The sequence below is a fragment of the Genypterus blacodes genome, unplaced genomic scaffold, assembly GCF_046128005.1.
Source record: "Genypterus blacodes isolate CSIRO-AG114 ecotype Tasmania unplaced genomic scaffold, CSIRO-AGI_Gbla_v1 ptg000110l_1, whole genome shotgun sequence".
Classification (NCBI taxonomy): domain Eukaryota; kingdom Metazoa; phylum Chordata; class Actinopteri; order Ophidiiformes; family Ophidiidae; genus Genypterus; species Genypterus blacodes.
Genome location: NW_027466914.1, coordinates 1,108,027 through 1,125,263, shown reverse-complemented (window position 1 = coordinate 1,125,263; position 17,237 = coordinate 1,108,027). Strand labels below are relative to the sequence as shown.

Genomic DNA, 17,237 nt, shown 5'->3' with positions numbered 1-17,237 from the left:
AGAAACGGCTGCGATGTGTATCGCCCCGGATATAAACTCACTTCCAGGAAACACTTAACTAGGATGTCCTGTTTATTATGCTTGTCACTCATCAAACGGAATGTCTAATATACTACAAGCCTTTTGTTATTGCAGTTGCTTCACACAGGTAATAGAATGGATTCAAGGTTTGAATATTAACTGGAACATTATTCAAAAGCACTTTGTAAAATAAGAATTCTGCCAATGTTAAATGTTATGTATGATAATGATAGAGATGGATGTTTGTGTCTGTGATGATTCTATTGTTTACCCTGTCTGGCTGGGAGATGTTTTGGGATTGGGGTCCTCCAACAAGAGCTGGAAGAGCTGGGAAGAAGGACATCTGGACTACTGTGCACAACCTGGGAGTGGGGAACCAGTGAGAAACGGATGAATACAGTATACGGATTATTAAAGATAAAGAACGCTAACCGGCTGTGTGTTTTGCATTGGATTGCCACTCTGCGCCAACATTTGTGATAATGCGGCCTCGTCCCTGGCTGTTGCTGATGTCATGAGGTAGACAGTAAAAACAACAATGATGATCATGTTTATGGCCTTTAGAGGGGATAAAGTGATAACAGACCAGAAATATTCAACTTATTACCCGGTCCGATTTGCCAGAACGCAACCAGACGTGTGCAGCGGCCATGACTAAGCACACACCAATCAGCTCAGGAAGAGGAAGTAAATGGGGCTGCATAACATCGATTCTTTTTTTTGGGGGGGGGGGGTGTCTTTTTTTTGTTTTGAAGCTAACTGACTGAGACGGACAGCCACATCATTACCCAGCGAGACAGATCCAGGGAGCGCCCGCCTCACCTTCCCACGCCAAGCGGCGGCCCAGTGAAGCCAGGGACCACGGCGACGTCGGGCGGGAGCAATTGGACGGCGGACCGGGTGGGGGTAGGACTGGATGGGGGTAGGACTGGATGGAGGAGTCGTCACAGTGGAATAACGGGTAGCTTGCCTGTCATCTCTGTCTCGTCCACACTCGCCAATCTCACTAACTATACTCTCCAACGGCTCAGCCTCTCTCTCTCTCTCTCTCTCTCCTTCTCTCTCTCTGTCCGGGTTTTCTACCAGCGCTGACAACCCACATATAATTAAGGAGCATGAATGCTGCATTACCTATGAGTGAAGCTGACAGCCAGAGGCCCACCTATAGCTCGCCTCTTCACTAGCCTCTCCTCCCTCTCCTCTTCCTCCTCCCTTTCCCATCCATGTCCCTCACACTGGTTGAGCAGCAGCTCAGTGGAGCAGCGGGGAGACAGAGGAGCAGCCACAGACACGCTGGCCCTAATTGATGGTCTCTTATTCCAAAGAGAGAGAGAGAGAGAGAGAGAGGGTGGGCCTGGGTGGGCACAGGGGTGGGGGTACAGAGATTGTGAGGGGTTGGCTATCTATACGCCCCCCCGTCCCATCATCACCACGCCAACCCCCATTCTGTCTGCAGCTCCTCTCCTGGCTTGCTTAACACTGAGGTCTGACACAATTTGCACCTCGGCTGAACAAAATGCCAAAAATGTGATATGAAAATATTGAAAAGAAAAATAGAAACTTTGGTCAATAAATCTCTCACATTTTTGAGAGATTTACAAACTCCTAAGAAAATAATATTTATTTTTCTAGATGCTCAACCATCCTCACCAGTCAGTCATGAACATGATCTGTATCAAGAAAGTGAAAGGATGGACACACAGACACATGGAATGAAGGGGGGGGACAAGAAACTGTAGGAGGAGGAAAGATGGGTGATGAGGAAAAGAGAGTGACAAGGGAACGACAGTGGGGGGATAAAGTGGGGAATAAGGTCAACTCACAGCTCTGCACTGCACCCCAAGAGGTCGCCTGTATCTCACACACGTGTGTACGATGAAGGCTCGGCTATCTCTGAAGAGATCTTCATGCACCGGGCGCTACATTCTGCCATTGTTACTGCATGGGAGAGCGAGTGAAGAGGGGGGGGCGAGATGATGGGGGTGGGTGTTGCGGTCGCGTGATTAAAGCAATTACACGTCAAGGCCCTGTCACGGCCAATCACGTCTGTGCCTTTCGTCTCTGCAGAGACAAGCGAGGGGGTGACCCAGACCTGCCTGCATGGGACAGACTGCAGTACTCTGGGAGTGAGTGTGTGTGTGTGTGTGTGTGTGTGTGTGTGTGTGTGTGTGTGTGTGTGTGTGTGTTCCCATTCCAAGACAGGGCCCTGTCCTGTGTAAGTTGTCACTGACTCTGTGTGTGTGTGTGTGTGTGTGTGTTTGTTTAATAGTGATATTTTGTGATGTTTCTGTGCCCTGACACATTCCAGGTCATTATTCCCTCACTAATGATTTCACAGTACAGATGTGGGAGAGGTGTTGCTGTGGTTCATAATTGGGTGGGTGGCCTTTGTGGTGGTGAGGGTAAGGTGTGTTGGCATGTTTGTATGTGTGTGTCTGTACCAAGAACACATTTGTTAACATTTGTCTATGTGCATGTAGATGGTCACTGGATTTCCACAAGAACAATGGAGAATAAAGCAGAATACACTAGAAACAATACATTTTTGGGCTTTGGTAGATTTTCTTTCTTAGTAAAATGGAGCATCTAAACATGATAGGAACTAATTCTGAAACAACTTCAGGGCAGATGTCTTGATTTGCTGATCTACGACCAGAGGGAAGGCTACGTGTGCGCGCTTACTCTTAACTAACACCACACACATCATCACCCATAGCTCCTGCAAAAAGGTCAGAGCCAGATTCCTCGTTTTTGGATTAACAGAGTGAAGGTTAGTGCGCTCGCTCCTAACTGCAGGGGAAACAAACCCATGAGCAAAGCGAGCGTTCTCCCTTTCCCAACACGCTCACCGGCCACGAAATTTGTAATCAGTTGCTTAAGCCGACTAAATGTTGGTCCACAAATTCACCTAACTCTCTCTCTCTCTCTCCTCTGTTCACTTGCCTGGGCTGAATTCAGAGCGGTGACACCGTACGGGGACTCTTGGCAGCGCGGTGCCGTTACGGAGGACCGGCCGGCCCCCTGCAGGTCCCCGATGTGAGAATCCAAGGCCGCACAGCTTGGAGATCACTGCAATGACCTGCTTCGTTGCTGAGCTTCCTGCACCGTAATTGTTGTTGTTGTCGTTGTGCCCGTGTGTGTGTACAATAGCTTTATAATCCTGCTCGACCTTCTCTCTTGCAAGTGCTGCAAATGTACAAATATTTTATTGCTATTTTGGGCTCTAATGCATCCCTGAGGTTCGAAACACACACACACACACACACACACACACACACACACACACACACACACACACACACACACACAGAGAGAGAGAGACACAGAGACACACACAGACCTGTTGTTTCTGTGTGTGGCCTCTTGCTGCATATAAACATGGAAATTTCCTTTTTTCCTTTGTCAAAGCACACACTCATCCATGTACCTGACCTTCTCCTCTGTGCAGCGAATACCCAGCTCTCCATCATTCACCGTGCGATTGTGAAGTCACGGCTGTTAAACACTCGAGCTACGATCTCACAGATGCGAAACACACAAATGAGTGTTTGCTCCTTTTTCATACAGGAGCATGAATAATCTCAGGTTATATATATCATGCTCCGTGTTTTGCAAATAGGGGCGATTACGAGTGATTATCCTCAAAAAGCCTGTATGTACATATGTATGCCGTATCTGCGTGATTACATATGTGCATAAACACGAGGATTACATGTGCGCTGGAGTCGGCCTATGTGGTTTTTAAGTGCGCGGGCATTTTGCCATTTTAAACTCTGAACTTTGCTTTGTTTTCGCGATTACGGGAGAATGAACGGAATAGAATATGACAACGTTTACGTGACGTACGCAGTAGTAGTCGTAGTTTGTGCTTTAATTAATGCTTTAATGATGTCGTCGTAATTTGTTCTCCTGCAGAGCCCGTGTGTGTTTGTTAAGTGGGCTAATCTTCCATAGCCTTTTAGAGGAGCGACCACTAAGAATAGCAAACAGTGACAATCTGCCAGAAACTGTGGCTGGCTGGGGCTGGGGATGTTTGCTCCAGGCGTTTTCCAGCCCTATCTCTAAACCTTACATCATCTATTATTCCCCTGCTCATATTGATATGTATTTTTTTTCTTTTATCCACGTACAAATTCAAAATGACAGATGCAGAAGAAACAAACACAGAAAAAAACTCAATTTGTAGTTTTGCTCCATCCTTCCTTCTCCTCCCAACGTGTTGTTTTTTATATTTCTCTATCTTTGCCCTGATTGTTTTTGAAGTTGAAGTCAGATATATTGTTTGCGATGTCTCCATGCAGTCCAGCTGTCACCAGCCCCCAATGTCTACATTCTAGATATTATTTCTGGCTGTCCGTACTCCATCTTGAGGCACAATGGAGCCTCTTTCATTTTCTGTGTCATAATGCGATAGCACAAATTTCCCTGCGAGGCATCACACTATTGGAAAAGCGAATAACATATGTTGTGTCTCAAACTCACCCTTCTTCCCCTTATCCCACTGGTGCAGATGACCAGTGAGTCTGCCAGTGCCAAAGGCAGGAGGACGAAGAGGAGAGGCAGGAGGAAGAGGAGGAAACATGTCACATGGAGTATCATTCATCTCCACAGTGAGGAGCAAAATAATATGAATCTTTCCTATCAAAACCCAGAAGAGGGGCCGTAATGCATTAAATTCAGAGTGCCACCACCAAACATGGCTGTGTAATGTATTGCCTGTATGTTTTATTGATATTGGAGGAGAATAGTCTTTGCTCTGCCTTGAGGAACCTTCACAAAGCAGATTATCTTTTCCTTGGCATGTACTGTGACTTGGTACTGCTTTCCAAGAGAAGGAAGAGAAGCTGTGTGTGTGTGTGTGTGTGTGTTTTGTATTGGATCATGTTTCACTAGATGGCTTGGCCATGCTAATCTTTCGCTCAGCACCAAGCTTGCAGGGCATACTGGCAGCTTTGTGTGCTAGAGGAGGATAAATACATACAAAGCTAGAAGGACTTTAGATACCACAAGCACTATATGGCCTCACTATAGGCAATAAGTCATGTTTCCACACACACACACACACATCTGTGCAATGGATAGGGAGGTGTTTGACAGCCAGGTAACTTCAGATGGCTCATCGTGTGACTTGATTGGAGGACGAGGGGTTCTTATTAAAGAGAAAGTGAAATGGAGAGCGGGTGAGAAAAGAGTTAGTGAAAGAGAGAGTGTGGTTCAGATGAGGCGAGAGAGATGATGAAAAGAGTAGCCACTTGGTCCTCTGAGACTTCTTTTCTTCCCTTGCTGCCAAATTAGCCCAATTAGTCAGAGTGGCCTCTGTTCAGGCTGCTGTCAAACCCCGGCACCGTACAGCAGCGCCAGCGGTCATTCTCCCTCATTTAAGTCAGGCTTTTGACTCTCTCCTCTGCCTCCGCCTGGTGAGCCACCTGCACGTCTCTGCTGAGTGATTACTGTACGCGTCTGTGAGCGTGTGAGAAAAAGAGCCATAGTGTATGTGTATGTGTGTGTGTGTGTGTGTGTGTGTGTGTGTGTGTGTGTGTGTGTGTGTGTGTTTGTGGAAGGAAGCATGAAAGGCAGACAACTTCAAATCAATCCCCACATTAGCAGCATGGTGCCTGCGTGTCCTCCTTATAGCCGCCGCCGCTTCCAAAGCTGAGGTGTGAGAAATCTTTTCATTCCTCAGGTAAAACCTACCAAGTCTCTTTAAAGCTCACTATGGCTGCGTCTCTTTTATCTCTGCACATCTGAAGAGCCAAACTTTTACTCAGTGCAAAGGAGGAGAGGGGGGGTGGACGAGTAAAGTCTAGGAAAATGGCCCTGAGCAGACGGGAATATACAGCGTGTGCTGATTTGACAACACAATAACAAAAGCTCAGCCGACAAATAAACTACTACTGTAATTTACTGTAAGTGTTTACTCTGCCATGCAATGACACAAAGCCCCAGACAGAATAGAGAGCTCCACCTATCAGCGCCATGACAGCTTCCCCCGTTAACACAAAACAAAAAGACAAAGTTCATGCAAACAGCCACCGCTTGTTCCCGAGATGAAGGAATCACTCAGTCGCCACAGTCATCTTTCATTTCTAAAATTCTCAAACCGCTCTCTGATAATCACCTGCCTACGGGCAAGCCAGGGTTGAAAGAGAGAGAGAGACAGACAGAGTAATGGGGAGAGAGGGAGAGAGAGAGAGAGAGAGAGACAGGGGTAATTGGACGACCTCGTGTGAACAAACACACCTCGAACCACGGGATTGGTGATGGCGAGACGGGGAAAGCCACCGAGCGAGCCAAAGCACAGGCCTTCATCTGTTTAATTTACCTCAAAAGGGTTAAATTTCACCCAAGGCCCCGTCACAGGAGAGCCACACACAGCTCTGACCTGATTAGATGGAGGCGGGAGTGACTTTACCTGTGTGTGTGTGTGTGTGACAAACCCTCTATCTATACACACAGCAATTTCCTTGTAGTTTTATCATGGAAATCATTTCCCATCAAGGCTTCTGAGGCGACCTGACAATATCTTGTCCAAACACGGTCTCATGCTTTAAGACTAATGATGATCCTGCTGGACTTGTGTCAAAGGCAATTTACAAAAACACTCTGAAAAGGGCTGAGGGGAATGAAACTGAGAAAAAAAAAAACACCTAAACACACACACATGTTCCTTTATAAATGTAATGGAGTGCCGCGCTCCGCCATTGGCTGTGCATACATCGGGTTAGAGGCGTGGTTGGTTGGTCTCCATTCAGAGGCGGTAATGTGATCTGATGACAGTGGGAATGAGAGGCAGCAGGGAAAATCCGTGTAATATCCTCCCACTCCATGTAACGGCAATACTACAATCACACACACACACATATGGATCTACGCGTTGAACAATATGACCCCGAAACCTCTTTCCACATAACGCTTCCTCACCTCCTTGGGAATCTCACCTCCTTCTTCCCTGCTTCTTGTGTTACTCATCCTCCCCTCTTCCTCTCTTCCTCTCCTCACCCCCCCTCCTCTTCCAGCTCCCGTCCTACCTCTCCTCTGTCGTCACCTCGTCAGTTTCACAGGGTTCATATCCGCTAAAAACCTGCCGTAGCTCTTAAGTTACGGAAGGTAACAGAAAGAAGCGGCAAAGGGTAAAGGACCTTTGTTTCCTTCCAGCACCGTCCATTTAGCCACATGACCTTTAACCTCAGGCAAGTGATCCACTCCTGGACTCAGGCACTCAACCATTCCGATGTGTTTTAATTCCCGGATGCCTATGTTTGACATTGCCAAAAACTTTGGTAGCAAACAGACAATCCATTAAGATAAAACAACAATTGAAACTTATGGAGAAAAGGAACAAATGGAACATTGGAATATTCATGCTTCCCAGATCAATCCGCTCTATTCCCGTTCACCTCTCCGGCCCTGGTGGCCACCTCTTAACCCCAGCTTCTGCGTATGTCAGAGCTGCTCCAGGACCCGCCGGGCGATTCCAAAAGCCCACCGACTAATTAGGCCCTCCGCATGGGTCTGATAAGAAGAGCTCACCAGCGACGGAGGATCGACACAGTCCTACTGAGCGGCCAAATGAGCCGGGCAAAGAGACGGATGAACAGACAGATGGCTGCCGGCTGACTGGTGAGATGGGGGCCTGCGCCGGGCTGCGGAGGAGGCCCAGGGGCCACGGGGGCCGGGTAAAAGGGGTCGAGGCAACCGGGGTCTGGTGCCATGCAAATAAGAGGAAAAGAGAGAGAATGAGATGCAAATCAGGATGAAGTTATGGAGAAAAGGGGGATTCAGAAATAGACGGGAGCGACGTGACATCATCCTGGGATGTTTCAGTGGGCTGGAGGGAGGGAACGCTGGCACAAGAACCAGTGGTCACGGGAGGGGGGAGGGGGTCTACTCATTAACCCTTTGTTTAGCCTTTAGATGTTGTTGTTTACAAGCTTCACCTGAGGCGTCATTGAGTACAGAGACCTCTGACTGTGGCATCAGTGTGTTCATGTTACATATGTACATGAGCAATTACAATCATTCACTGGAGGATTATGGTGTCGGGTTTTTTAATGACGTACAGGCTTTTGCTATGAAAGGTGACCAGAAATCAAGCAGTTTCCATGCATTCTTTAATACAATTAAGTTGCTAAAGGCGTTAGTGTAAAGACAGTTCAGCTCTTATTTTGATATGATAAGGTGATTAAATTACTTCCTGTCTACCTTTCCTAACCTCTCCTAACCTTATTTACTTGAATGTTGCATCTTAATTGAGGCACAAACACAATAAGGTGTGTATAAATGCTGTTTACCTTAATCTAGATGACAGAAACGATGCAAACTCAAGATAACAAAGTACTGTTGTCAGCTATTTATACTTAGAAACCTACAGTATAAGTGTGCAGCCCCTTTGCCGCTGTGTTTACTGTGCTATTTTCCAGAGCTTAGCCAGGAGGGTGTGTGTTTGAATTGAACTTAACCTTCCCATTAGGAGCTCCCAGCTCTACGCCCACCCAGACGATTCACATTTCACATAATCAGAAATAGAAAAGGTATGATCTCTCTTAAAAAAAGAAAAAAAAAGAATGACTCACAGAGCAGATGTACACGACCTTTGATGGATGGTTTCTACCCGCAGTCCCTTCAATACAGGCAGCATGGGAGGGTCCTCAGGGAATCAGACTTTCCTCTCCGTCTCCTCTCTGTTTCCTTGTTTTGCTGGGCTGACTGACTGAAGGTCTCTGCTGCCGCGTGAAGGATCAGAGTTCAATAACTCAGCAGTCTGACTTAATGTACCTGCAACAGAAAGAGGATGCTCAGGGGAAATTATTCCAGGTGAAAAATGTGTTCTGCCAATAAAATCATAATAATATGTGTGAATAATTTAAATTCATTCTCATTGTTTTACATCAGCCACAATGTCAAGGTGGGCGCTTTATATTTCCTGACTTATAGGTTTCTTGAGGAATTTGTGTGTGTTTTGTTCCATGTTGTATGATGATGTGTGTGTAGGTGCACTTGTCATGGAGGTAAGAGTGTGTGTGTGTGTGTGTGTGTGTGTGCGTGTGTGCACTCCAAACCATTGCCTCTCTCATGAGACTTGCTGGTCTGAACGGGTTGAGTCGGAGCTGCTGAAAGACCCTTGGCGCAGATGTCACCGGGGCTCCGAGTCTTTTCCAGGCTTATCAGATCATGTTCCACTTTGGGGACGTTTGTTTTAGTTCTGCCTACCTCCTCGCCCCTTCCCACCTTATAGCCTCTACCTTTTTTAGTACCCGGGCAGCTCCCAGGTATCCATCTCAAAGTCACTTCAAGTCTGGCCAACATTCATTTGCTGCTTGGCCTGTGTCTCTTGCAATTTGTGTCTCTCAAAGGCAGCTTGATTTCAGAGTTACACACCTGATGCCAGCAGTTGTTCCATAATGAGGCTGAAGGACGTCTCTGGTTCAGGCTAATCACCGGCCTGTGTGTATAAAGGCTCTTTGTGGCCACCTGGGTGCACCAGTTGACTTTAAAATCCCCAAAATACACTGTAATAGTTCTTTAGCAAACTTTGGTAGGAAGAAACCAAATTCCAAAGTCAAAGCTATCATGTTAAAAGACAAAGTAATTCTAAGGCACTAGCATACAGGCCCTAATAATAAAATGATCTCATACATTTAGCTCATTTCTAGTGAGGTCTTTTTATAAATTGTAATCATTTGACATATAAAAGGCTTTGATAGGCATATTGTACTTCACCGTTGAGTGACTGACCAGGTGTTCCACATTTAATTAACGAGGTGCTGTGCGTTTCCGATGACGTCATCATGGACTCATGCCTGCACATCAACATGACAGGTGTCCTCCCATCCTGTCCTAAACTGCCACCGTCTCACTGTCGGCCCGCTTTCTGAATGTCACATCTTCATCTTAGGGCACAAACACACACACAGGCTTCCAGGTCACACACACACACACACACACACAAAGTGGTCACTTTCTACTAAACCCGGTTACTAAATTGTAAATATGTGACCTTCAAAAGGCTTTGAGAGGAACACTGTTCTTTACTATGAATGACCAGGTGTTCCACATTTAATTAACGAGTATCTCCAAGATAAGATTGAGAAGTTTAGCACCATATAAAATTTAAATTAACTTAAAAGATGGTAGTTAAAAAATGAACTCCCATAGGGGCCACCTGACCATCATGGGTGCCCGAAGCAGCTGTTTATGTTATGTGTGCTTATGTTATGTGTGCTTATGTTGGGCCAGCACTGATCCATCATTTAACCATTTAGTATTTGACAGTAATTTGAATCACAATCCCTCAGTGACATTCTATAGCAAACTAACCTTTGAACGGCTGTGTGACGGTATCTAGATCTAACATCAATATGATTAGTCCAGCACATGATCCCATACCTGAGGTGACAGCCATGCAGCTTTAAGAAAGATTAACTCATCACAATCACATACTGTATACGATGAATTCATTACAAATAAGCAGGCTTCAATATCTCTGCTTCACGATAACAAACTGTTTCAGGTTTGACCTGTAGCGTGCTCCTGAGTAAAAACATCAATCTAAACTCAGTCCCTGTCTGACAACGGGTAAGTGCTGTGCATTTCATATAAATAAATACATATAAACCCAGTAAGTGCCCATAAAGATGTAAAAATGCAAAAAAACACATTGCACATTAAGTACACAGTTGTTTGGAATTTTACCCTTGCTGCATGGCTTTCGTGTATGAAAAATGATACCAGTGCATGAATTTACAATTCAGATGGGTTTCCTTAGGGATGCCCATTTAAGATGCATTGGTATAATATATTTGTTGTCTTTACCGCTCACCACTGCCATTGAACATCATTAGGTAATGTGCACTCACTGGTGGAGGGAGCACTCGTGTTTATCATCATTTGCTTGGCAAGGAGTCGTTAGCGGAGGCCTTGGGTCGACTCTGTTGTGAACCAGACGTAGTGTTTTACAACCACCACTGTGTTTGGCCCTGCTCCGCGCTCATCTATCATATCAGTTTAACATACTAAAGACCACAGAAGAAGAATACCATTAGCAGCGTGTTTAGAGAGGGGGGCCAGTGTGAAGTGGGTTCAGATTGTGGACAAAAATGTGTGTACGTGTGTTTTCTTGTCTATGTGTGTGTACATATACAGACATGTCTCACAAACATGAATGCTTAGAGGTCATTTATATGTCTGTTGGAAACTGTATGACTGATAAATAAACAAAGAGGAAGACAGGGACGGCCATACTGGTTCTGGGGGAGCGAGACCTCCACCGTGAGTGGATCCCTCCTGCCTGCTGTGAAGGATTATGAGAGTCATTTTCCAGGGTCTTGACAAGAAGGCTATGTGGGACTCGACAATCTCAGTTTTAACTCCATTATACATCTCCCTGTGGGGTGCAAAGGAAAACCATCCATCATGTTTTGGGGGGAAGGGAGGCAAAACCGCAGGGAGAAATATTGGTCAACAGTAATCTGGAACTTGATTTCATCTGCTTTCAACTTCTGAGTCTGAACTGCTGTATTATTGTGTTGTTTTGACTTTATAATATCTATAAATGCCTTTGAAAATTTAAATCTAAAAAATATTTCTAGAAATACATTATATCTGTTGCAATCCCTCTTTTGATATTATATACAATTTCACAGTTATCCATCCACATCACTGTAATTGGAATGACACACAAGCTCACACATGGATTTCTATCGTAATATGAATATGAATATTATGATAATTGAGGTTAGGAAGCTATAAACAAGGCAGACAATACAAAAAAGGCTTTAACACCACTTTCTAGGCTACCTTTGGTGTTAATTTAATTATATGATACTGAAATGATTCCCTTATATCAAAGGGATATTTAATCTAAGGAACCTACTGTCGCTCTGATCCAGATCAAAGAGCTCCATTAGTCAGGCATGGATCTCTTAATCCATCTTATTTTTGGTGGACTTGAGGCCTCTATGTTCAGACTCAAAGGGGGTCTTTATGTTGTATGAATGCCAGCAGAGTTCCGTGTTCTTAAAATTCACTTGTTACTACTGAAGCCAACACAGATGAACTCTCTCCCTCTCTTTCCTCTCTCCATCCGAGGCCTGCCACACGGCTACTCCCACAGTTGGTAATGTGAACAGACTCAGTCTCCCGGGTGTTGCGGCCCCCTCTGTAGCCTCGCAGGCAAATCTGAGGCAGCCGCTCAGACTGGGCCAGCACACACACACACACACACACTCACAGGGAGAGTACAGCAGTCTGCAGGGGCAAAGAAGAGGAACGATGTGAAAGGACGATGATGGCTTTGGTCTTGGAGTGGTAGGATTGGATGCGGAGCACAGCGCAGCAGTGAGCGGGACGCCTGAATAAGGCAGAGTGTTCCTGACAGTGCTTTGTTTTGAATCCACATGAACTTGACATATGCCTGAAATCGTTTGCTCTCACAACGCAGTGGAATCATGCTCCGCCGTGGTCAGACGCAGGACCATGCTGTGTATGGCAGAGGGTGTGTGTGTGTTTGTGTCATGGCATGTGTGTAAACCCTGTTGTAATGTGTGGGCAACATCCAACAGAGTTGTTACCTACTTCATATTCCTTTTTGCTCATTTTGCCTTCAGACTCTTAAGGAAAACTGAGAAATTAAAACATCAAGTGACCCCTGACCTTTTGACATGTAACTGTTCTGTCTTAAAGCATTTGGAGACTTTCAGATATTTATATTAAAATATTAAAAGATGTTTTTTGATTGCATGCTTTTATATTTGTATATTTGTTTGATAATTGTAAATTTGAAATATATTCTTCATACAAAAGATGTTTTCATGCTCTGCCTTTCTTTAATAATCAAAAGCTCAGCTGTATGTGTACAGCGCACATGAATGGAGGCACGTTGGCAGTGTGTGTGTGAGTCTGTGTGTGTGCAGCATCAAGAACCCAGAGACTTCGGATGCAGCCAGTATAAAATAGGTCAGTTCTCTGAGCTTCTGATCGTTAGAGCATGGCCGTAACATTTCATGCTACATTAGTTTGGTTTTAAGACCTAATCTGCCTCTATTAATGTTTTATGCTTAATTTCATGGAGGTGAGGACTGGCTGATGCTGCTTGGGCACCAGAACTATTACCTGGCAGCTCAGATGGGTAGCAGTGGGTGGCATTGGCTGGCATGGGTGAGTGAGCATAGCGCAGGTTTGAACCTGAATGCACAGTGTGATTCTGCAGAGACGCCTATTGAGGCAAAGGCACCGGATAATATTACAGGCTTAGGTTAGGGCCTTTGTGTAAAGATTATGTCTTATTACATTCATTAAAAACAATTAAGGTTTCACAAAAGTAACTATACTGTATAATACTATTCTCAATTCTATCTGCAAAAATAAAATGTGGGAAAAAAAGCAAAATGGCAGAAGAAGTTGCTGCTTTACTTTTCATATTTCAATGTCAAAGGAGACACTGAAGAAGATTTCTCATTAGCATTTACAAGCAACTGAGTGAAAACAGGGTCATATTAAACAAGGCCTCTTTAAAGCCAACTGTGCCACACACACTCTGTTCTGATTGTCCCATTTGTGTTGACCTGACCTGGCAACGCAACTACAAACTGTGAAACACAGATGGTGGCCAAACAATCAAACACAAAGCTCTCAGGGCATCTTGGGTCCTGTTAGTTTGGATAAGAAAGATTGTTAGCACATCTCCAGAATAAGCATGTGATAATAGAACTGAAACAAATCACAAAAACACAGATAAGACGAACACAATACCTAAACAACAGCATCTCCTCAAACCATCTGTGGCTAAATAACTCCAAAAAAAACAGCGTATCATAAGACAGCTTCTGAATGTAGAATCTTTTGAATGACAAACACGTAACCTGCGTGCTGCAAGGTTTATTCCAGCAACTTAGCGCTGTCACTTAATACCAAGGTGGTGTGGTGCAGCGCTGCATAATAAATGACTCGCATTGCCCCGGAGCGAAGCGCTAATCAAGGCTGTCCCCTAACGCCAATCTAATTGTCCACATCCAGCTGATCAGGCATAGGAGGCCTTTTTACCAAGCACTTACCGAGATCATTGATTTGAGAAATGATCCAGTGGACTGTACTAACTCAGATATGATTGGGTGGGCATTTAATAGCATTAGGGGGATGGTCTTGTCGATGTCTGCCGCAGCGCTAATTGCAGCTAATTTACTGTGAAGCTTATCCCGCGCCGCAGTTGTTGGGGGAGCAGCAGTAATGGTTTTTATGCTTGCAGAAAGAAGCTCGCTATACAATTTATTGATGTACAATAGAGGAGGAAAGAGAGAGAGAGAGATAGATAGGGGGGCGATACAATGGTTGGTGTTTCAGTTCTTTAAGTTAAATCATCAATTGGTCATCTTCTAGTCTGATTCTGAGCACACAAGCCTCATTTTAAAGCAGAGGATGCTACAATCCCACAAATACGCTTCCATAAAATACAGATAAAAGCAAATTCATTAGTATGAACTCTTAATGAGAGGCGCATAATGAAAGAGCCTGGTGGTTTACAGTCGTGGGTTCACTGGAGTATAAAACACAACGCATACAGATTTGACACAAACACCCTGCGAACGGCCCTCTTGTTGGATACTTATTAATCTTCCGCCTGCCCGTGTCATCAGCGTTAAGGTTGTCTAATGACTCGTAACCAAGGCGCCGCTCTCTTCTTAATGTGGGCCCACTGGGATTAACCCCCACTCGCTCACACCATGCTGTCCACTCATCACGGGAGCTTCTGTTCACGCCGGACGACCCTCTCCTGCCATCTTTTTGTTTCACGCGCGACAGCAAAACATCTCTCATCCCCATTCCGTACCCGGAGACCCTCGACCGAAGCTTGAAACCCGCTAGTTTCTGTGAGATTCCTCAAGAGCTGAAGCCGAGACATTCCTCACCGGAGATCCTGACGATGATGATGTCGTACCACAGTCTTGCCCGGTCTTAAAACCTCTTTCTATTCACTTCCATCCATCCAACAAAAAAAAAAGTCTTATTATTGCTGCGGTGGCTCTCCAGGCGAACTCGTCACCTCTGTGTTACCTCTGGGTTTGCCCCCCACTCCGGGCCCTCGCTCTTTCCCAGGCCGCATTATTCCATTTAAACTTCAATCCTATTTACGGCATATCCTTTCCACTCGCCTGCCCGGGGCTATCAAACTATTCATCCAGCGGACTTCATGTCACCAGGCCCTGTCATAAAAGCCTCTGTTGGGATGTGTGTGTCTGAAGATGTGTATGAGTATTTGTGTGTGTGTGTGTGTGTGGTGCAGATGAAAGGTGTGTATATGTATGTTTGTGTTTTTGCCTGTAGAGCTGCGCATGTTTGTGTGCGCGGTCGAAACAAAGGGTCTATACTGTGTGTGTGTGTGTGTACGCATCTATGGTATCTATGGTAGTATAGATGAAGGAAGCGTGTGTCAGGTTGAGTGTGTGTGGATGCTTTTGTCTATTCAATTCAGCGGAAATTGATTAAAGGTGTCCTGTGGGAATTTGTCCACTAGTGGCACTGTAGAGCAATGTTGTGATGAGTGGCTCCTCAAATTCTTTGGGGGACACACAACCACACACACACACACACGCTATGACATGTCTGCCAGTTGCAGAGGGCAGTACCAGTTGGTGGCAGCAAAGTGCCATAGAGGGGAAGGAGGCAACAAAACAAAAAGAAAGAGGAAGATGAGTTTGAAACGTTAAAAATGGCTTCTACAAATGTATTCTGAGGTATGAAAAGCACTTCCTGTAACCAACTAATTTCAGGAAGTAAAGAAACACTGTATGTAAACAGACCCATGGTTGAAACCTCCACATGTTTCTGTGTTCTAGGTAAGTGTGCGGTGAATGTGAACTCTGACATTACAACGACTCAAGCCTCAAAATCAAACTCGGGCAATTTCCATCTGAGCCTCACCAGCTTGGAAACACTCCCCTTCCTCTGTCAAGCAGGTGTCTCTTTGTGTTCTTCCATTTTGATAGATGCAAACAATGCAAACGCTGCACAAAAAGGAATGCAGAACATGCTTACAAGGCAACATTTGGACACACACATGTGTTATCAGACAACCACACGGACCATAAAGGGAGATTCATCATCTACAGCAAGATATCACCAATTACAGCCCTCGTTTCAGCTCACATATGACAAGTTACTGCAGAGTTAAAGAGAGATTTTTAACTCCAAATGAGGGAATCGGAAAGGAACGCGAAGACAAAAAAAAAAAAGAGACTGACAAGGACAAGTAGAGTAGAATGAAAGGGGAAACTGTGAGGAAGAAGTAAGTGCCTAAACAAGAGAGAGTTTGAACTGGAGCTGTCAACTTTGTGGCTTAACAGATTTCCCCCCTTTGACTTCCTCCCCTCATCCCAATTTGTGCCCCGGCGGAAACTCCGAGATCAGCAGAAAGCAGAAGCTCTGGGTAAGGAGAGAGGAAGGATAAAAGATCTGCCCATCACCGACCTCTTCTCCTCCGGTTTCTGTTGCTGCTTGTTGTTTTCTTGTTGTCTCTTTACGTGGCGTCTCACACCAATTAGATCCGCAGGATGCTCCTTTAATGGGACGCTGCAGCGATGTTTCAGGCAAGGCCCTTTGGTGTGCGTCAGTCATGAGGCGGGCGGCGGAGGGATGAGATGAGGGATAATGTGAGACAGATTGACAACCACAAGAAGGCATTAGGCAAATGGCATCATTAAAAAAGTGTAGTTACCTGGGCCGGGCTCCGTGTGTCATCAGATGAGAGAGGAAGAGGATGAGGGAAAAGGTGTGGGGGTGTGGGGGTGGGGGAGGTATTGAGGGTTTGTGCCCCAAGCTTTGCTGCTCTGGTAATTTTGATCTTCTCGCTCTTCTTCTTCTTCTTGCTCCCTCCTCTTTTAATATCTTCCATGACTTGACGTTGGGGCTCATAACACGGAGGGGGTGGGCACCAAAGGAGAGGCGCTGTGTTCGGAGTGTCCCTCTTTGATGCCTGGTGTGTGTGTGTGTGTGTGTGTGTGTGTGTGTGTGTGTGTGTGTGTGTGTTTGTGGTGCTGTGCCAGGCACTGAAATTTGGAGAATCTAATAAAAAAGAAGACACAGTAGAGTTTAAACAAACACCTAAAGCTGTTAAATCTATAAACATACTGTAGCTCTATATGTTCACATACAGACAAGGATGCTTTTTTTTATGCTATTTTGACATTAAAAGCCCCAATCAGAGCCTCATACGGAGTCTTTTA

General features: G+C 45.2%; 1 long non-coding RNA gene across 2 annotated transcripts; it reads right to left on the bottom strand.

Annotated features, from left to right (window-relative positions):
• Positions 1 to 296: 296 nt before the first annotated feature.
• LOC143009121 (uncharacterized) lies at positions 297 to 17,063 on the bottom strand. 2 transcript variants are annotated; one of them, XR_012964663.1, is made up of 4 exons: positions 16,730 to 17,063; positions 16,483 to 16,609; positions 8,595 to 8,796; positions 297 to 383 (listed from the first exon to the last, which is right to left on the bottom strand). It is a non-coding gene; the product is annotated as an uncharacterized LOC143009121 (long non-coding RNA). The 2 variants fall into 2 exon arrangements; XR_012964662.1 differs by lacking the exon at positions 297 to 383 and adding an exon at positions 7,070 to 7,723.
• Between the last annotated feature and the right edge of the window lie 174 nt (positions 17,064 to 17,237).